The sequence below is a fragment of the Etheostoma spectabile genome, chromosome 21 (assembly GCF_008692095.1).
Source record: "Etheostoma spectabile isolate EspeVRDwgs_2016 chromosome 21, UIUC_Espe_1.0, whole genome shotgun sequence".
NCBI lineage: Eukaryota > Metazoa > Chordata > Actinopteri > Perciformes > Percidae > Etheostoma > Etheostoma spectabile.
The window spans coordinates 2,972,272-2,994,802 of NC_045753.1; the positions used below are offsets into that span (position 1 = coordinate 2,972,272).

The 22,531-nt window shown below is 39.0% G+C and overlaps 1 long non-coding RNA gene across 1 annotated transcript; it reads right to left on the bottom strand.

Moving 5' to 3' along the window:
- Positions 1 to 234: 234 nt before the first annotated feature.
- Positions 235 to 19,460, bottom strand: LOC116671140 (uncharacterized). Its single transcript, XR_004327205.1, has 3 exons — positions 19,382 to 19,460; positions 3,340 to 3,344; positions 235 to 248 (listed from the first exon to the last, which is right to left on the bottom strand). It is a non-coding gene; the product is annotated as an uncharacterized LOC116671140 (long non-coding RNA).
- Positions 19,461 to 22,531: the final 3,071 nt, after the last annotated feature.

The following is a 22,531-nucleotide window of genomic DNA, read 5'->3' on the forward strand; positions in this document are numbered from 1 at the left end:
GCGAGAGGCTCTTCAGGCACACAACTCGGCTGTCATAAATGTCAGTTACAAACACCAGTCTCGATCATTTTCGTGGAACGACCCGTCGAATTTTCCGGTTGTTTATTCACGCCTCATGTTGTCTCACTTTCCCTATTTTTTTTTTCATGTCACTAACCATTTCTTTATTCCAGCTTCCACCTTCTTATTTTGCCTCCATTCTTACCTCACTGCCAATTTCTCTGTTCTACTCATTAGGTTTACATTATCTTTGGTGACAGGGACGTTGAACAGTCACCCAGCAGCAGGTGGTTTTATTATTGGCTCTCGTTGCATTTGGATTTTGTTCTTGATAAGTAACAGCACTTTGGAAAAGTCAGGCTGACATGTTCCACTCCTATAGACTGGTTGCAGTGGTTTATTGTACCTTTTGTTCTCCATTTAGCGTCACATACCGTCCTCCAGAGCCACATTTGGCCATCAGCTGCCTGTTGATCTTAATTCCTCTAGAAGTATCAAAATGAGGATACTTCCTGCTGCCTCCTTTTCAAAACCTCTGTCTCCTGGAAGACCAGCAGGATTCCACATGCAAAGGACATCTGCAACCACAGCCAAACCTACTCTTGAGCCAATTATGACAAGTCTGCAGTTAGTAAAGGTGCCAACTACACTCGGAGGAACGCTGGTAAATATTCTTTCATCTATTCTAGTAAATTTATTCTCATGAGTAACAACTTATCTTCGGGGACAACTCGATGATGGATCCTACAGAAGAGGATTAGGGCCACTGGTAAAAAAAATGTATGCGAGTTCTGACTTTTTCTCAGAATTCTGACTTTATTCTCAGAATTCTGACTTTTTTTTTAATTCTGAGATTAAAGTCAGAATTCGGAGAAAAAAAGTCGGAATTCTAACTTTAATCTCAGAATTCTGAGAAAAAAGTCAGAACTTCTGGCTATAAAACCCAGGAGATGACACGATGTGCACTCAACAGACTTTATGTTTCAGAGAAAGGATCTGTGATTCAGTTCTCAGTCTGGGAGAGATTCTACATAGACCCACAACACATTTGTATTATTATTTATGTTTTAAACTGCTGTAAATTGGGATGAATTGTGTTAGCAGCCAGGTGTAGAGGCGTTGTTGTTGATTTAGCCATGTGCATTTCTTTTTAACAAGAACTGAAAACCAACAGTCTTTTTATGAGTGTAATTATATTCCAATGAATATATCAGCACACTTTACATTTGTGCCACTCTTTACCTTTTCATATCCAGGAATTATTTATAGACCTGTCTAGTGTTAGCCCAGATGTGATTAATCAAAAACCAATCACTGAGAGGCTTCTACATCTGGGTGTGACACACATTCAAAACATAAGTTTCATAAAAGGAGGGTAGATACACATATTGTGAACCCATAAAGGTTGTATGCATCGTACTGTGTAACAAAAACCTTGCAACAATCTGCTTTTTCTTCTACTTAGAAATTGCTTCCAAAACTTGTCCCTTCTCATTTAAAATGTAGTCTCAGTAAAGGCTACAAAGTTTAGGATGGCTACAAGCTATAACCACGGCAACTGATATAAGGATCATTGGCTAAACATAAGTATTACCCCAAATTGTTCTTTCAAAAAAGTAATTAATTTAAAACTAACAATGTGTGATGTTAAATTAAACAAAGTTCCACACATAATAATGCTAATGTTTCTTTCCCCTTTTGTCTCTAGCTATTAACCAGAAAATTAAAACATTGTGTACATTGAAGTGATACCATTGGATTCTCTAACATGATGACCGCATTGCATTGTGGTATATGGGTACCGTATGGACACCGTAGTGTTCTGTGCATACTGTAATACTTCACATGTAACAAAACCAAAATAATATCATTAAAATAACGAAATGAACCACGATAACATCTGATTAATAAATGTTGATTAATGTAGAGGTTACAGTGCTAGAAATACCAAAAATCGCAAAGTCATGCAGCTTCTCTGCTGCGGATGGAGGATAGATGCTTTCAATTTAAATACATTACTCCAAAAAAAAAAAAAGAAAATAGTGCTGATTGTCACGCAAAAAAACAGTAAAATTGTGTATTTGCACACAAATCAATAGAATAAATTACGTGACTATTTCACAAACGTCTGTGAGACTGGGTTGGCTTAAAAACGGGGATAATGAGGGCATTAAGAGATAAAAAAGTCTATTTAACATTGATTTTGACAATGACCTATTTCCTTGTGAATATTTAATCTTATAGAGAAATACCCACGTTTTCAGGGGCTATCATAATACAGTTCTTATAGCTTTAAGTTGTGAATTTGATTACCTTTTTGACTTTTCCCTGACTAATTTTGGTCTATTGGATGACGAAAACATTTAGTGAAGAATCAGTGCAGATGTTTGATGATCCCAGGCCAGCTATAGCTCCCTCCCTTTGCTAACAGCAGGAGCTGTGGAAAATTGATATGCAAATTAGGATCTGAAGGCACCTGGCAGCCAAGCTCGGGTTACCTGAACAAACCGGTATGAGAGCTAAGAGCCATATTAGGACTATACATACACCCAGCAACCTAGTGTCCCCTAATACTGTATCTGAAGTCTTTTACATAGACCTTAGTGGTCCCCTTATACTGTATCTTAAGTCTCTTTTATATAGACCTTAGTGGTCCCCTGATACTGTATCTGAAGTCTCTTTTATATAGACCTTAGTGGTCCCCTTATACTGTATCTTAAGTCTCTTATATGTAGACCTTAGTGGTCCCCTAATACTGTATCTGAAGTCTTTACATAGACCTTAGTGGTCCCCTATAACTGTATCTTAAGTCTCTTTTATATAGACCTTAGTGGTCCCCTGATACTGTATCTGAAGTTCTTTTTATAGACCTTAGTGGTCCCTAATACTGTATCTGACCTCTTTTATGTAGACCTTAGTGGTCCCCTAATACTGCATCTGAAGTCTCTTTTATATAGACCTTAGTGGTCCCCTGATACTGTATCTGAGTCTCTTTATATAGACCTTAGTGGTCCCCTAATACTGTATCTGAAGTCTCTTATATAGACCTAGGGTCCCTAATACTGTATCTGAAGTCTCTTTATATAGGCCTTAGTGGTCCCCTAATACTGTATCTGACGTCTCTTTTATATAGACCTTAGTGGTCCCCTAATACTGCATCTGAAGTCTCTTTTATATAGACCTTAGTGGTCCCCTAATACTGTATCTGAAGTCTCTTTTATATAGACCTTAATGGTCCCCTAATACTGGATCTGAAGTCTCTTTTATATAGACCTTAGTGGTCCCTTAATACTGTATCTGGAGTCTCTTTCCCAAAATTCAGCCTTGGCGCAGAATTACAGCCACTAGAACCAATCCCACAATATGTTTTCCTTAGTATGTTCCATTTTTCAGTCTGTAGCTTTTGAGAATAGGGGGTGGGGGGCAAGGTGGTGGCTGGGGGTGTGGCCTTAACAACCTGCCACTTTGCTCGTTTGAAAGCCATGATGTCTCTCTCTCATGGGCGGGCAAAATTCTCTGAGCGGGCAAAGCAGAGAAAGTGGAGGTAACCTTGCTCCTTATGACCTCATAAGTGATAGGCGGGGGGCCGCCTATCACATTTTCATTACTCGCGACAACCTCAACAGTCCCATGTGCAGCCGCTGACCATTCAGGAGTGAAAATGGGTCAAATTCATTGCCTTGTTTCTGATATGAAGACGAGACGTGTGTGACTCAAACATCTCACCAACACAATGTACAGCGAACGTCGTCCCGCCAACATGTACACATTTTAACATCAATGTACGATGTAACGTTTTTTCAATACAAAGTTGCTGCTGCTGTAAAAACACACATGGTGGATGCAGGAAAAACCCCAGATGAGATGTACAGGATGACCTAAATTGAGGACAGCTACATTATTGTAGGTGCAATGATAAGTTAAAGTCCAAAAAGTACTTCATCAAACCGTATGAATGTGTGTCCCCTACTACAGCACGTGGTGACGGCGCAATGTCCACGAGTAGGCTACCATGAATAGGACAGGATAGGATCACAGAGACCCAATAATTCCTGGTTTTCATCTTTAATGAGGCAAAAAAATTAAAAATAAAAACTGGCTGGTAAAAAGTGACTGTGGCAGGTGGTCCAAAAAAAAAAAAACAACTTCAGGCCCTGGTGATGGCCAATGCAAACTGTACTAGCTGCAGTCTGTGTCATCAACCCATGAACCTGTGGGTAGACTAGTATCCATATGTTTGGATATGTTTTGGAGTGTGTCAAGTTTCCATATCTATGTCCTCGCATTGCTTTTCCTTGGTCCCTTTTCTTAAATATAGATTCATCTGAAGGTAGGCAATGCCTCTTTTACATTGTTGGAAGACCTGTACAATCACGACAATTTCAAGGTGAGTGTCACCAGTTCATTATTAAATGTGAAATATGCTCCCAATCTCCTCTTCTGTTCCTAAATTATGCCGTTAAATAATGACCATTCTGATATCACACAGACATTGACCTTTGAGAAAAAAAATGTCATCACTTCTTCATTTAATCCTATTAGACATTTGTGTGAAATGTCATTAGCAAATTCATTACTGAGTTGTGGCCAAACACGCGTTTTGTGTGGTGTCACAGTGACCTGAGATATTAAGCAGACACACTGTAAAATCCGACTTAGTTAACCTTACTTGCAAAAAAGCATGCAAAACCGATTGCACTTACAAAACTAATACAGTTGAATAGTTATTGTCGTGTTTAATAACAAATCCCCTGTTTAGTATAGGATACTTCCGCTGAGTTGTTTTAAAAAAAGTAAAAAAAAACTAAAAAAAGGAAAACATTTATTGTGGCAGTGTACTAGACCATTAGTTTTAGGTGTACTCCTGACCTTAGTATAGACTACTCAGAATTACTATTTCAAACAAACTAAGTAAGTGTCATGTGAACGTTACTTTGTGTGTACCTAAACACAATCATTTTAGTTCGGCCTAACTAATGTGACAATTCCTGCAACCTAGAAGTTTCGTGTTTTTTAGTTCCTTGAAGAGGGAGCACACCGATTGAAAAGACCAAGTAACTGTTACTTTGTAAATTAAGTAAACAATCACTTTTAACCTTATTCCATTACAGTAATCAATTAGACATTAGATTTTTATCTAAAGAATAATAAACAATCTCAACACCGAAACGCTCAACCCTACTTCTCCTCGTTCTGTAACTCCACTATACACTTGTCACCTAAATGTAACCCGAGAAGAAGGACAAAGTAGCATCAATGTTTTTCCAAAATACTTTACACACCACCACATTATAGTTGAAACAGGTTGTATTTTTCCTAACACCTCAACACCATTGTTATTAGTTTTACATGCTAAATCAAAGTCTTAAAACCATTTGAATCTGGTATTAAGTATGCCCTTCCCTTGACATTTGGTAATTTTTTCTGAATGTTTTACATCTTAAAAATTATTATTGTGTGCTTGGCCCAGCTACACCTTGTATTTCAATCAATCAAATGTTGGCCCATGATTCTTGCTTCACTGCTTATAATTTTTTTTTTTAAACCCGATTAATTTACAGATGATGAAGTTATTGGGAAATATATTTGATTTTATGGTGTATCGGTACAGTTTGAATCTGCGCCTGAGACAAGCTGGTAAGAGAGTACTAATTGGTTTCGAGGAGATTAAAATGTTAGTCATTACTATACATTGATCAGTACCACTTGAAGACACCATTCTGACTAAAATGAATCAATGTCAGGTATTAGTGCCAACCACAAATATTCTCTTCTCACGAACCAGAACACACACTCATGCCTATTTCACTACCATACCAATATCTTTTTTTTCAAAGTACAGTTAAAGCAACCACCAACGGGTGTGGAACAACAAACTCTGTTGGACTGAACTGTGTGCCTACTCATAAGACACTCGGTACAAAATTGTTCTTCAATCACCCTTCCATTAATATAACAGCCATGTCTTTTGGCTTTATAAAAAGACATACATTTTGTCTTTGTGAAGAAATTCCAACCCTGAACCTTTATTTTAAGATAGTCCTGACATAGTGCTTTACTTTTGTAATAACAAGGTTTTAAAAAGGCCAAACTTAGTACCTATCAAGTGCGGAAGAATCACTGCCTAACCCTAGTACAAGTACATCCAGTAAGTTTTTTAACTATGGCAACCATTTCACGACTGTATGATGACCTCAAAAACCACCCGCAGCCTCTAAATGTACGTGCTGATGAACCAGTGGCTGATATAAAACCACATTTACAAATAAAAGCAGCTGGAACCCACTTTATAAACAAAATGGTATACCAAAGGTCACTCTTGAAGTCATTTCCCCCATCCTAACTCAAACAGATTTTAAGAGTTTGAAGTTAGGGGGGAGTTTGTTGTCCTCCAAGGCCAAGCATCACTCGTTTAATGTAAGTTGAAGTGTTCTTCATGCTTTAGGGGAGTCCAGTGTATGCTATGAGCAACCCAAACAAGAACAAAGTGCTTGAGTAGGTTCTGGAGACTGTCCATTTACAATACCTCCTTCAAGAATGATGGCAGTAGACACTGGGCTCAAGATTGGAAGATTATTGGTATAGAGTAGGCGCTCTTCACGATGAAGTCACAACACCCACAGATCCTGGTCCCAGGCCTCCTTAAATGTCGAATCCTGTGGTCCCAACCAAAACCAAACATTACAACCAGTAAATGTTGATGGCATCATCAATTGTCATCAAGTCATCTTCAAGTCACCACTTCCCTCCCCTATTAGGTTTTCACTTCACACCCCAGCATCAAACATCCACTAAAAACCATGAATGAAATATAAGCTCTATCCTATATACAAATTGTATTCAGAGTTTATTTCGTTGTTATTAATTCAGACAATGCACATGGATGAACCTAGCAACAACAGTAACGTAATTGTGCAGATTGGTACCAAGGCTAATTTCCATCCGCAGGTCCCATATGCAGATTGGAGTTACAGTAAAAACATAATATTGCACTTTAGTATATAAAAATCAAGAGAACAAAAAGAAAAGAAGAAAAACGAGACAGAAAAAACATTCAAGCCAATCTTTGTTCTGAACTCACAAGTGAAATACAGTATGTACTTTTAAGATACGAGAACTTACAAAGAGGTGTTGTAGAAGTTACTGGTGTCATCACAAGCAATAACAGGGATCTTGAGAACAAAGCGGTCCGCACTGCTGGCACATCTGGTTTCTAGAAGTGGATAGAACACAAAGTTTCAAGATTATGCCAACATTCAAAAGTTTGGAAAGAGGTGTCCCATTTATGCTTAACAGTGCAGAACAGTTCCTGATTGGAGTAAGTTATTTGAAGATCTAATCATCCAACAGCAAAACGAATCTGTAGACTGACTCCTTGAATCACTTTGCTTCACAATCTCAGCATTTTCTCTCCAACACTTCCTTTCTTGGCCTATGAATGAGGTGACAAGTGTGGTGTGTAGCGGTCACAGCACCAAAAAAGTCAGTCTCCAGGTTTGTTGTAACGATTCTTTTGAACTCAAGCAAACACCTACAAGACAAGAAAATGTGATACGTAGACTGTCTTTTGGTCACCGAGCTAAAACCCTCAGTCACACTTAATCCAACAGAATACAAAAAAGCATATCAAATTCTGTCTCATCTGAATTCTAAACATCAACTGAGAAGTTTGGAATCTCAAAAAACTTTGGCCCCTTCTCTTGTCTGTTGATTATGAGAGCTGTATGTCACCAATATCAGTATCATCTGAGACATCAGAAATGCTGGAGGTTGAAGAAGTGCACCAGTGTCAGTGTCAACCAATGAATTCCTTCCAGTTGCTTTTTGTAACTGGCAAGTCTTCTATGTCGTCTTAAGGTTGCAGAGGGAATAACCACAAGTCAGGGTTTTCATACATAATATTTAAGTCCTCCTGCACCTTGCAATTTTTTCTTTGACTTTTATCTGACTCTTCCAACGCGTTTCTGGTTTCCCATCCAGTGCACTTTCCGTAGGTCCCCTTTCATTAACGATGATTCTTATTTTAACTTCCCATGGCCGAGACAGCCGTGAATATCACTTGTAGTACCCTTCCAACATAGTGGCATTCAGCATACTAGTACAGCTTTAGTGTCACATACCATTGCCTTCTCTCCTCTCTATATCAGGGTTCTCAAAACTCATTTCTTGGGGCCGCTGGCAAGTAGAGTCTGGGTTTGTCTGGGTCCAGCCAAGTATTCCAAAAAAAAACCCTCTAGTTCCCAAAAAAGGCGGCGGAACTGCGTGGCTTGCTGCACAGTCCCCACTTTATTAGTACCAACCTTCCAACTGCTCCGTTAACACTTAATTTTCTAAGCAGCCAACCATGGCGGCAACTCAGTGCATTAGGCATTGTATACAGGCAAGAGAATCTCCGCGTTCAAACCGCTCATCAGTATGGGGAAAACGGTGATTTGGATGACTTTGAACGTGGCATGATTGGTGGTGCCAGAAGGGCTGGGTCTGAGTAATTCAGAAACTGCAATCTACTGGTTTTTCACGCACAACCATCCTATGGTTGACAGTAATGGTCCGAAAACGAAAAAACACCATTAGCGCAGTTCTGTGGGTCGTAAATGCCTTTTTGATGCAAGAGGTCAAGGAGAATGGCCCACTGGTTCGAGCTGTAGAAGGTGCAACAATGACTCAATAACCAACCCGTTTACAACCAAGGTGGGCAAAGAGCATCTCTGAGCCCAGACGGAATTTTGAGGGATGGGCTCAGCAGCAGACCACTCGGGTGCCTCCTTCAGCAAAAAAAGGGAAAAATGAGTACAATTGCAAAGTCATCGAAATGGACAATAAAAGATTAAAAAAAACGTTGCCGGTCTAAAGGGTCCGATTTCGCTGCGACAGCGGAGGTAGGGCAAAATTGGGCGTCACAACTGGCTGGAAAATTGCCTTTCAAACGGTTGGGGGGGGGGGTGTATGGTGGGGGGTATTTTTTGGGGTTTTTTTGGCCCCTTGGTACCAATTGAGCAGTTGAACCCCAACCCTACGGTATTTTTGGACCATTCCCCTTTTAGACCAAAATGTACCCAATTTGATGGTCTTTCAGCAGGATAATGGCCATATAAAGCTGGAAATACGAGGGTTTTTTAAAACATGAAATGAGTTGGCGGGTACTCAAATGGCCTCCAAAAGTCCCCCGTCTAAATCCTTTAGAGAAATTTTTTGGGTTTGGGGGGTGGAACGGGAGATTGCATCAGGATGTGCAGCCGAAAAAATTGCGGAAAACTGTGTGATGATAGAAAAGGGGACCAAACCCCGGGGAATGTTTCCCAGCCCTTGTTGAATCTTGCCAAAAGAATGAGCGTTCTGAAGGCAAAAGGGGGCCCAACCCTTTCAGATGGGGTCAATAAAGGGCCGGGAGTGTATATATATATATATATTTAATTTTATTATTAGTTTTACTTTTTTCCCTCCGAATGTGAGCCAAAGCCAAAGCGGGAGAGAAGTCCTCAAGGTAGTTGCCACAAGCATTTCTGTAAAGGAAAATTATGTTTAGTTAAAAAAAAGTTCCATTAAAGTGATGGTTTGCAGAGAAAAGAAAATGGAATTTACGCATTGTAGGAGATGCTTTTTTTCCCAAACAAAAAAAAAACCCGTTTTAGTATGAATTTTTAAAAAGATTAATTTGAGTATAAAACAATTTCAAAAAAAGAAAAAAACAATTTGATTTTAAGTTAATTAAGAAAATTGAAAGAAAACGTTTCATAATAGCGGGTGTTTTTGAAAAATAGGGAAAAGACTTATTTTAATTTTGATTTGAAAAAAAAGTTGGCATTGTTCACCCGTCCCAGTGCGGACGGAGGGGATAAAAGGAAACACTTTCACGTTTGTTAATGTTTTTAGTTTTTGACAGGGTCCTTCAATATTAAACCTGCAAAAAAAATGCCTTTTTTTGCCAAACGTATATGTAAATCCATTTTTGGCTTTGAAACAATTTTAAAACAGAAATAGCAGTAATGTAACATGTTCTCCAAATGCCCCAAACAACAGTTTTTGGGAAAAGTTCACTTATCAGAACTATTCAAAGTTAATTAACATTTTAAAATTAACTAGTTGTTCATATTTTAAAACTTTGAACAGGTCACAGTACAAAACATGAAAGTTATGTTTTTCCAAATGTTGCTGCAAATTTTTTTAAAAAATTTTTTTTTATTATTGCCCCTCCCCTTAGAACCACAGACACCTTTTTTTAAGTTTTAACACTGAAACTATGATTTATATTATATTTTGATAGCTTTTCCCTACCTTTAAATGCTTCCGGGTTGCTTTGTTTACGTAGCCCTACCGTTTCAGGTTTGTGGGAGTAATAAAGGGGTTTTTTTTTTTTGAAAAGGGGCGGGAACGTTTGACAGAAAGCCGATTTTTTGCAATCACCCAACTTTTCTTAAAAAAGTTTAAAGATCACACAAGCCTTGGTGTTGTGCTCAGGGCTTTGTGTTTGATGATCATGCGGGGCGGTGGGGGAGTGGTGATGGTGTTTCAGATAAGGTGTTTTTTCCGTACAATTTAAGGGCCTTTTCCCCCCCGGTGTGTTTTAGCCCCGGGTTCGGGAAGTTTTATAGAAAACCGGCACCCTATTGAAAACAAGTTATCCTGAGAAAGGGGGGTTTACAAAAACCCCGAAGAACGGTTCCAGAAGTTTTAGCGTTTACAGAGCCTACTTCGGAACATCGTTCAAGAACGCGTTCAGCACAACAATGCCCACTAATGTGGCGAAAAACTGTGTGTGCTTCCAAAATTTCCTTTTTTGTGTTTTTTACCGATTTAGTAGCAAATTTCTTTATTAAATTAAATTTTTTAAACGGACTTTCTTGTTTAACCCAACATTTACCCAAAATACACCACGTGCAATCCGTAAAACTAAAATTTTGTAGCTCATTAAAATGTGAGCGTTTTTCACCGTTAAATAGATTTTTCAGGGAATCCCGGGTGGTAGGCAAGCCCCCCAAACATGCCCCCCCCAAATGTGCCCGCCCGGTTTGTTGTATGTTTAAAAAATGGGTGGCTAGTTTGTTAGGCAACAGACAAAACAGAAATTCACCAAAAGTATTCCTAAAATTTTTTGAAAATTACCTTTTTTCCCCTGCGAGAAATCCGCAAAAGTGTCGATCATCCCCCGATCGGCACCCTACGGTCCGAGGGAGATGAAGTTGGTGGCTTCAGGCGCCCTGCTCCCAATAGTGCCCTAAAAGTTAAGAAGACTTCAAACAAAGTGTGCCAAAAACAAGGTAAACTGCTTTTTTTTCCCGTGAAAATTTTGTACTTTGGAAAACCCAATTTAAAAAGCACAATTTTTGTACCAATACAGTAACTCATGCTTTCAAATTATGACGCTATTGGATTTTACAGGCAGACCCAAACCTAAGACTGTCCACAGCTTTGCAATTATGTTGACAGACATTGGAATGTGCCCCTTTTTTTATCTTTGCCAAATGTGACCCTGGGGGGAGCATCATTCTCTCATTTTAACAATTACATGACATTTAAATTCCTGGGATCAGTAGGTTTCTGGGGCCTTTCACGTAAGGAACGAAGGAAACACAGAAGACCTGGATTTCCTTTTAGTATCCTGAGATGAAGGTTCTGGCTCGTCTCCCAGAAACCGCCTCTGTTGATGGACTTTTTTTGTGAAGGGGGCTTTTTATGGGGGGCCCTTTTTGAAGGGAAGACAGATGACGAGCTGGACCTAGGGCGGTCGATTATTAGCAGCATGGATTCAAGGATTCCGGTAAAAAATTGTATGTAGTATGGTGTTGAATTCTGGGAAAAGCCGGAGGAAGGGTCTGGGCCCCGTCCACAACACTGAAGGAGAACAAAAGGGCAGGATATTGTTTTTGATTCCTTAACCCCCGTTTTTCCTTTAAAAAAGTTCTGAAAAAAGGACAATGTTGGAAAAAAAAAAAAAAAATCGCAAAAAAAAAATACATTCAATTTTTTTTATTTCAAAAAATGACCCAAAAAAAATCAAAAAAAAAAAAAAAAAAAAAAAAAAAAAAAAATCAAAAAAATTGAAAAAAATAGAAAACAAATTTAACCCCCTTGTGTCCTTGGGCAAATTGACCCTTTTCAGTTTTTTTTTGTTTTTTTTGTCACAAAAAAACAGGCCATTGAAATAAGTCTAAAGCCAACTTTAAAAATATCAAAAACTTTGGGAAAAAAAAAAAAAAAAGCACCCAAACATTGAAAATGCAAATTTTGGAAAAAAAGTGATAGAAAATTTTAAAAACCCGAAACCCAAAAATGTTTTTTTTTTTTTGGGGAAGACAACAAAAAGGGTTAAAAATTTTAAGGGTGCTGGTCAATACCCGGGTAATGAGGTGGGGTGGGAAGCTACAGATGTTCCTCGAAAAATTTTAAAATTCAAAAACCACAGCTCCCCTTTTTCTGTCCTTCCTTAAAGATTTTTGCACCAAGGACTTTCCCACCTGAGGCCCACTTGACCAATTCCCCCCAAAAAAAAAGGGAAAACCTTTGTTTTAAAGAAGTTGCACACGAAAAACCTTTTCCCATCAATCAGAACCATCCACTTCCATCTTCCCCGGACACCACGGGTCCCGTTGTTAATCCTAGTCTAAATTTAGTATTATGTTTTTTTTAATTAGCTATTAAAACATTGAAAAGGGGAGTTGTTTTTCAAGGAGAAAAAAAAAAGTGGGGAGTCGTGCGGGGGGGTAGATTAGGGGAAGAGGAAAAAAACAAATTTTTTTAGTAATGATTTTAAAAATCAAGTTGTTATTTCCCCATTAGAACCATGGGGCAAAAAGAATTCGTTTGAGCCTAATTTTTGTTTTTCCCACCAACGTTGAAAAGACCCGGCTCTGGTCTGGGGGGTAGTGCAAAATTTTTGGAAAAACAAAAGTGCAATATACACAGGTGGAAAAACCCCCCCCACAAAAACGGCTACCTCACAAAAGAAAGGGATAAAAGGAAAACCACAGCCCCACAAACATTGTTTAAAAAACAACTCTTCATGACGCCCCTCAAGGGGCCAGGCAATTTTTTTCGGGTCCTAAACTCCGACCAATTGTTTGAAAAACCAAACAAAATGAATTATAAAAAAGGGTAAATTATCTTTTTTTTAAATCAGTACATTAACTTAACTTTTGTTGTCCTCTGTTGTTCGGTAAATTGACCCTTGTCCTTATCAATGTTTTTTTTTAATTCCCCCAAAAATAACTGATGATTCCCCAAAGTCTTCGGCAATAAAATTCTATTTTCCCAAATTTGGTCTATTCAATTTTTAGATTTGGAAAAAAAAAAAAAAAAAATTGAGGGGTTTAAAATAGTTTAAAAAAATTGAATTTTCCAGTCTTTGATTACCTCAAACCTTCCTTTAATTTGAATCTAAAAAATTTTCCAAAATTTTTGGCTTTTCTAATCAAACATCAGTATATTTTAAATGAGGTTTTTTTGACTGAAAATGTAAACAAGTTGCAAACTAAGTACAGTTTAAAGTTATGTTACAGTGTTGTTACGCAAAAAAATGACAACCTTAAAAAAAAAGCCCCAAAAAATTGTTAAAAAAAGGGAAAAAAAAGTAAGAAAAATTTTAAACTTTGCAAAAAAGTTTTTTCCCGCTAAATTCCCATGCAAAATTTTTTTTAGTTTTAAATTTTTTTATTATACTATTGAAAAACCATACACGGTAAAAGGAAAAAAGGACAAAAAATGGTCTTAGATTTTTTTGAGTGACTGAAAGCTTTTTAAAGGGCCCCTGCCCCCAAAAAACCCGTTTTTACTTGCATTTTTTTAAAATATTGGGCCATTGGATGAAAAAAAATGTGAAAAGAACTGTTCCCCCTCTGCAGCTTTAGAAATCAGGCCAATTAAAAAGCTGGTCATCTGATGTCATGCGGTCGAGCTCTTTATTATTCAGAGCTGCCCTTGCGGGGGGTAAAGAAGGGGTAGCAGGCCCTCAGGGCAGCTGTTAGCCAACGAGCGAGCAGCAGTTGTAGAATATTAATAAGGGCCGGCCCAAAGGAAGGGTTTCCTGCAGGCTTTTATTCCACGCTAGAAGGTCGAAAAGGAACCAAAAGCTTTTTTTTTCAAAAAAAAATTTAGGTCCAGGGTAAAAACCCCATTCCCAAAAAAATTTGTAAAATTTGTGTGGCAGGGCCCTTTTAAAAAAACTGTTCCCTTTCACCGCCTGGCCCCCCGCCAGCGGTCTCCCCCACTTATCAAGGGCAGACTTAGCGCGGGGGAAGAGGTAAAGGGAAAGGGTACCACGCCCTACCCCAGACATCAAATTTTAATTTGTTTTGAACAAAAATCCCGAAACCTCTCCACATCCTTCTTTTTTTGTGGGTATTTATCAAAGGGGGGACGCAATGATTTGGGACTTGAAAAACAAAAAGGGGGGGGTGAAAGAACGTTGGGTTTACAGAAAGAAGTGAAAGGGGGAGTGTTTGAGTACATAAAGACAGAAGTTTTTGAGGAAATGCTCGATGGGAAGGTGGACAATTGGTTCAAAAAGGAACTTTTGTAAAGGAAGACCTAGGAAAAAAAAAAAAAACGGTGGGACAGTTGGGTCTTTTTGTATAGGCTTGCTTTGATAGATGATAAAAGATAATAGATAATAATTCCCCAAGGAAATTTTTTGGATCCCGTAGCAAAAAAAACCAAAACATATTAAGAAAGAAAATCCCCCGAAAACATGACCAAAGGAAGGGTTTGGGAGACGTTGGCAAGGGAATGCAAAAGTGAACTGAGGGATTTTCACAGTTTTCAATAAAAAAAATATTTTTTATTTAATACTTTATATTAAAAATTTAAATAAATCTTAAAATGATGATTTTAATAAGAAAATCAAACCCAGGGAAGTGTTAGAGGGGGTAAAATTGCTATTTAAAAGTTTTTCCCCGCCTTTTTGCATGGCCAAACAAGGCCCCAACTCCGGAAGGGGGGTTTGGGGGCAAGAGCCACTGACTTGAATCCCCCCCCCCCCCCCCCCCCAAAAATGGTTCTCTACCACCCCCAGATCTCCCCCCTTTTTGGGGAAAAGGAGCTGAAAAAGAAACGGAGCCCCCGCCCTGCGGTGTCTCTGCCCCAAAAGGGGGACCCCATTCTCCTCCCATCAGGGGGCTCCCCACCCACCCTTTTGGTTTTTGTTTCAAACCGTTGAATGCAATAAAAATTCTCCCGAACCGGGGCAAAAAGGGGCCCCCTGTCCCGCTGGGGCTGCCCCTGAGTCCAAGCACACGGGAAAAACGTTTCCCCGCGGTCCCCACTGCGACGAGTGGCCTTATTTTTCATGGGAAAAACCCCACCGGGGACTCCCCTGGGCCAGGTCCATGCTCGCTTTCCGAAAGGGTGTGTCGCCTAGGTGACCCCGGGGTAAACAACTCCCCCTGCTGTCTCCACCTTTACCGCAAGCCTTTCGGTGATTTACGAATTGGTGCAATTTGCCCCTGGGGGTTGTTTGGGCCCACCTGGGACAGCCAGAACCTAGGTAAAAGAGGGATATGGGAAAAACTCTCCTGGAAGGCACCCGATGTCAGCTTTGGGGGGAGGGGCTCAGAAGTTCTAGCTTTAGCTATTTACTTATTTTATAAATAATTTTTTATTAATTTGACGTTATATTTTTCTTTTGGGGTTAAGGTTTTTAAAAGGTTTTTAAAATTTTATTTATAAAAAACCCTTTGATTTTAATGATCTAAAATAGGGGGAAGACATTGGGTTTTAGACAAGATGGTGTTTCTCCAAAGCAAGACGAGGAGTCCGTAGCCGCACCCTGTTCTGTATAAACTTTTGTTGATGGTTTATGACGAAAAAGGGCCCTTCGATTTCTTGATATAATGGCTCCCCCAAAGTGGGGAAAGCCCCTCTTTCTAATCAATCCAGGGGATTCCGAACAAACCCCCGATTTGATGATTTGCGGGGCCCATCCCGCAACCAGCGGGGAAAGGTGCATAAGGCGTACAGTCATTGGATCAGGTTTGGGAGGGTAGGGCTTTCTATGATCCGAATGACTCAAGATTTAATTTTTTGTAAACTGCGATTTTCTAATGGGTATCATTTTCCCCCGGTGACTGTCTTTCTGCATTTCCCTTTCTTTAGCCGCAGCTTTGTCGGGTTCCATCGCCGCTCTGACAGATAAATCCCAAACTCAGGTTGGCCTTCAGGGGGTTGTCACTGAGTGGGGGGAAAATGAAAGGGAGGTGTTGGTTTTTAAGCCATAATTAAGAGCAACTGCCACCATGGCACTAAAATTATAACCCGTACAATTAAATTAAGTGTTTAAAAACTAAATAAAGGCCCTAAAAAAGTAGTGGGGGTACAAAATTAAAAGACTCAGGGACAATTCAGTTTTCACTAAAACCCAAAATTGGGGAAAGTTTACATTCCCCTATTTCATACACCTTTTTTTTCCTGACTCAGCGCTTTGAACTACTTTAAAACACTCAACACAGCTGTTTTGAGACATCCACTACAGTCTTAAAGCAAAACCCCATTAATAGAGAGGCCAGCTGTCCCCATAAAAGCCAAGCACCAGCTCATTTGCCTCGCTTTTGTCGGGGTACCCCGAGGAAACATTATTAGATTTCTTGTTAAAAGTAAAAAACCAGCACATTTTCACTAAGCCCTCCAAAGAAAAACCCCCCCTCTACCTATACTACGTTTTTTAAGTTTCCTCATCCTTCTGAGCCCTTCAAAAATAAAAGACACGCGAAAGCGGGTTTCATTGGTTTAACGTGTTTTTTTTCACAAAATGACAGACAAGAGCAGAGATTGTGGAAAGGAAGGGGGTTATTTTTTTGTTTTAGGAAAAATTTGGGTATCATTTTGTACATGTTCATTTGGTCTTGGCTTGCAATTGAAACCCCAGGCAAAGATGGATGGGATCAGTGACAAGGAAGGCGGCAAAGTAACTCCGGCAGGCCGCTGTTTAAACTTTATAAATTGCGATCCCTTCCCTGTTCCATTATTTTAAAGAATTTGATTTAAAAAAGAATGAAAAAGAAAAAAAAAAAAATTGTAGTGCTTTGTTCTCATTTTTAATTTTTTCGGCCAAATGCATCTCCAAAACTATACTTTTTTCTGGAGTTTTAACAGGGGCGTGTAAATAGGGTTTTAAAGCACTCCCGGGGGCTGCAATACTCCCTTCTCTTAAAGGCCTTATGTTTAGGCTTGGTTTAGAGCAAATTCATAGTGCCAAAATAAAACTAGTTGGTTAAATTTCCTGAAAAGGCCTTAGTTTTGTCTTTGGTTTTTTTTTTTCTAGAGCAAATAACGTCATCTTTTTCCCCGTGCATTACCCGTAGGTGTTAGTTTCCGCTGGGAACCCAGAAAAACCCACATTCCTGTAAGTTTAAAACAACAAACATCATTTGTGCCCCCCCATGGCATCATGGCGGGCCAAAATCGGAAAAAGCGGCAGATTGGGTTAGGGAGAAAAAAAAGACTTTTTTATTAAAATGTTTTTAAAAACCCGTATAGGGTTAAAAAAACCAAAAACACTATTTTCTATGTGTTAAGGGAGGGGAAGGGGGACCATAAGCCGGTAGGCAGCAGACTTCGAAAAACAAAAGTCCACAAAAACACAGGGGGAAAAAAAAAGGGTCCCCCAAAAACCCAAAAAAAAAAAAATAGGCAAAAATCTGGGGGGGGGGGGGGGGGAAAGGAAAGCAAAAAAAAACGATGGAAAAACTAACAGGGAAAGACATTAAACAGCAGGGTAATGATGTAACGAGGGGTTACAAGGAGGGAAAAGGTGGAAAACATGTAAACACCAAAAGGGGGAAGACACTGGAAATAAAATGGAGACAAGACAAAACCGACTTCAAAATAAAACAGGAAACGAAAACCCACAGACACCAGACCGGGGGGGAACAAGACACAAACACAAGATCAAGGAGGACACACAAAAATAACAGAAAACAGGTTACAGAGACCAGAACATATGCAAAATATTAACAATATACCCAAGTAGAATAAATCAAGCCTTTTTATGTCTTTTAATTATTATTATTATTATTATCATCATCTTTATACTGTCTTTTTCTTTTTCTGTACTGGATTCTTCTTGCAAAAAACTGATGCTGGAAATTTCTGTTTCCTTGTGGGAGTCTTCCCAAAAGGATTAACAAAGAGAAGTCAACCAGTCTAACTAATCATTAGTGGCACAGTGAATCACAGTCAATCAGTAACTACCGGTACTCATTAACTAACCAGTTGTTCCTCATTCATTCCTTACTTGTTCATCATTAACTACCTACTTTTTTGTATACCTTATTGTAAAGTGTTACCGAGATAATTGTTGGTTTTATGAAATAAAATATGCGGAATGTCCACAAAATCTTGGTACATTTTTAAATCGGGCTACCACATTTCTTACTAGCAGTAAGAAATGACTTCCCGCTTTAGAACGAAGGTCCTATTTGTTATGGAGGACAGCAGCCACGCAGAAAACAACCTTTTCTTATTCCTTCCCTCAGAAAAACGCCTCAGGGGCACCAGAGTTCAGACCAGCCGCCTCACAGTTTTTACCAGGCGGTTAGGTTACTGAACAGCATGCACTTTAAACAGCTCAGTGATCATTAAATATTGTATGATATTTTTTTTTGTCTTACTTTTGTTTTTATGTGTATGTATGTTTAAGGGCTAAGAGGGATGGTACATTTAAATGCACAATTGTACTGTAAATGACAAACAACTGAAAATCATCAGTACGAGGTTGTGTTACTTTGTGATTCGTTGTGCAGAGTCTTGCAGTGACAATTTATAGTGCAATTTTCTGTAATCTCGGCACCTGGTAAAAGACACGGAGTGAAAAACTAGTTTTGTGTTAACAGGTCGATGACATTTTCACAATACACTTCTGATATATCTCTTTTAGTAAGCACAACGCAGTGTCCAGGATGAATAGCCTATAAAAGCGCTGAAAGACCACAATCACGTAACACACTGATAGCTGATGGAAGCGTTGAACGTCACTTACGGGCAAAGCTTTTGTCTGACCGATCGCAGCAGATATCATCAGTGGCCTATTCAACTGGTTAGCACCCATCTCTCACTCAAGGGTCAACAGTGGATGTTCCCCTGAAGCCCTGGATGAGAGAAGCCACTCAGTCAGAGTCTGAAGCTGACACTTTATACTACTAAAAATCAGACATCCTTTTTATTAATATCACTTTAAGCCTTTTATGGTTTGACAAGGCCTATATGTAGAATTATGTGTAGTTTCAGTTAAGGGCCATCCGCACCAAATACAAACGATTCAATTCAATTTCAATTCAATTTTATTTATAGTATCAATTCATAACAAGAGTTATCTCGAGACACTTTACAGATAGAGTAGGTCTAGACCACACTCCAGAATTTACAAGATGTACAAGACGATGTGAGCATCCACACTGATAATCAGAAAAGGGTTTATTGCCACGATAAGTTACACTTATGTGGAATTTGCCTTGGTTAATGGTGCTACAAAACAATTTAAACATAAATATGACATAAACTAACAATCTGTGAAAATGGGCAACAAGCACAGCCTCAAAATGCAAACACTGTGCAGGGAGAGATAAAAACAGCTATAATCGCCTAATCTTCCCATTACATGGTACTTTTGGGATGCTTTTATATAGACCTTAGTGGTCCCCTAATACTGTATCTGAAGTCTTTATATAGACCTTATGTCCCCTATACTGTATCTGAATCTCTTTATATAGACCTTAGTGGCCCCCTAATACTGTATCTGAAGTCTTTTTTATACAGGCCTTAGTGGTCCCCTAATACTGTATCTGAAGTCCTTTTATATAGACCTTAGTGGTCCCCTAATACTGTATCTGAAGTCTCTTTTATATAGACCTTAGTGGTCCCCTAATACTGTTTCTGAAGTCTCTTTTATATAGACCTTAGCTGTCCCTAATACTGTATCTGAAGTCTCTTTTACATAAACCTTAGTGGTCCCCTAATACCATATCGGAAGTCTCTTTCTCAAAATTCAGCCTTTGTGCAGAATTACAGCCCCTAGAGCCAGTCCCACAATGAGCGTTCCTTACATTTTCTGTGTTTGCAGCTATTGAGGAGGAGGAGGGGTGTGGCCTTAACCAAATGCCACAACCCAAATGCTTGTTCGAAAGCCATGATGTCTCTCTCTTTCTCATGGGGGGGCCAAATTCTCTGGGCGGGCAAAGCAGAGAAAGGAGAGGTAACCTTGCCCCTTATGACCTCATAAGGAGTAAGATTCCAGATTGGCCCATCTGAGCTTTCATTTTCTGAAAGGCAGAGCAGGATACCCAGGGCTCGGTTTACACCTATCACCATTTCTAGCCACTGGTGGACCATAGGCAGGCTGGGGGAACGCATATTAATGTTAAGAAAACTCAAAGTGAAATGCTCTGGCCATGGGACCTTTAACAAAAAATTACAATTGATTAAGAGGGTGATAGCGTCTTTAAAAAAACTGAGTTTCCGCAATGTTATCTTAAATTAAAATTAAACGTGACCCCCTGTAAATTCTGATAGATTTTGATTGGCGATCGTACCATCCACTTAATTTGGAACAATTTTTAAAACAACATATTTTTAGTTCTTGGTGTGTACAGACTTTTATTCAAATTCATCCCGACCAATGCAACAAGTAATATATTATATTTATATCTTACAATGCCCTTCTTCTGGAGCAACATTGGCATGCTAACTTGAGAATTTCTACAGGTTGGATTATGTAATATAATATTGTGTTATCCAGGATTTCCTCCCCTTGACAGTAGAGTGTGGGACTTGTGGGCAGACCTGGCTGTACTACACAGTGATACAACCTTAAGGCTGGCCGAAGGTCCGGCAAAAACCCAGGTCTTTCCATTTATATTGAATGGGGGGGGATTCAAAAAAGCATAGCGGGCTTGCGGTGAAAAGTTGGAACAGCCTCAAATTTTGGACAATCGCAACCACACAACACGGTGCAGTCAAAAGTTGAAGTACTAATAATAGTGATAACATAAAGTGATAATTCAATCTACACAGTATGATGTGTCAGTGTGTTTTGAGATATGCTCTGAGGGGACGTAAGAATCCCGTACAGTAAACAGGAAACATCACTGCCTCTATTGCTGCCACAAGAAAGATTTAAAACACCATGAGGGTAAAAAAAACAAGCTGAGCTGCCCGGGAGTTTCTATAAAAGCTGAATGTTTCCTGCAACAACAAAGCACTCGCTATGTCTCGCTCGTCTCTTTTCTTTCCCGCTCTCTCTTGTGAAATAAAGTTGCCTTCAAGTGCAACTTCAAGTCGGAAACATCAACATCTATAAATGATTTCACGGCAAACAGTAACTGTGAAATATGAAGCCTGGTGGTGCTTTGTTGGGGGATTTCTGACATGGAAAAACAAATATATAGGTTTTCTGCACCTTCTGTTTATTTAGAAAACTCAATCTTATAGTGTGAAAACAACAGTTTAACATTTTGGAAGATACCATTTTCTGCTTGTTTTCTGAGAAAATCAATTTCACTTTCATGCCGGTTTGTACTTCTCAACTTGAATTCCAGTGAGGAATGGCAGCTCATAGCAGAGTCCACACTAACTGTATATAAGTAAGTTAGTTTGTACAATAGGTGAGTAGTTAATTACAGCACTAGTAGTAGTAGTAGTAGTACTACTAGTAGTCCCTGCCACTGACCCATGCTAGATGTCTGATGCAAAAAGTCCCAATATGTGATGTCTACAATGTGGCCTATATAGAAAAAGCTACAAACAATAAACTGTGTCAATACCAGATTTAATAATTCAGCTGCAGGGGAACATGAAAGAGACTGAATAACCGACAGCATCTGTTTCATCATAACAAAGTCAATGCAATGCAAAATCTATTTCCCCATCCAAAGCAGTCTGCCACCTTTATAAACCCTCAATTAGACCGACAAACACATTTGCATTTATCAGAAAAACATATTAAACCAGCCATTGGCACATATTAAGTGAAATGTCTTGTTTAATAGTTTTAGGACAAGTTTAACACTAAGTCCTTCTTTTCGAGTTAGTAAGCTACTTGTAAAGTCACTTTATTACATGATCAATCAGCCTCTCTACCTAACATTGTGGTAACGGACGGGGTGTCAGCGGAACTGAGGGAGGAAATAGACATTAAGTTGAGCAAGAAAGAAATATGAGTGTTCCCATATCAGAGGCTAACAAAGGTTGGTTGTTGTTTTGAAAGAGGAGTGGACTGTGTCTAATGTTAGTGTACCTACCAAATACCATGAGCTTATGCCCTGATATAGTATTTCTAGTCATAGTTTATATTGATTGGGACTATAATTGCCACTGTTCATCACAGCCTTCATCATCTTCACACAGCCTTCATCAGCCTTGAGGTTGCATCACTGTTTATCATATATATATATATATATATATATATATATATATATATATATATATATATATATATATATATATATATTATATTCTATGATTGTTGTGGTGCTACTCTGGCTGTTAAAGATGCTTGTTCAAATGCTGGATTAAACATCAGCTGTCAGTGGAGGCGACAACAACCTTG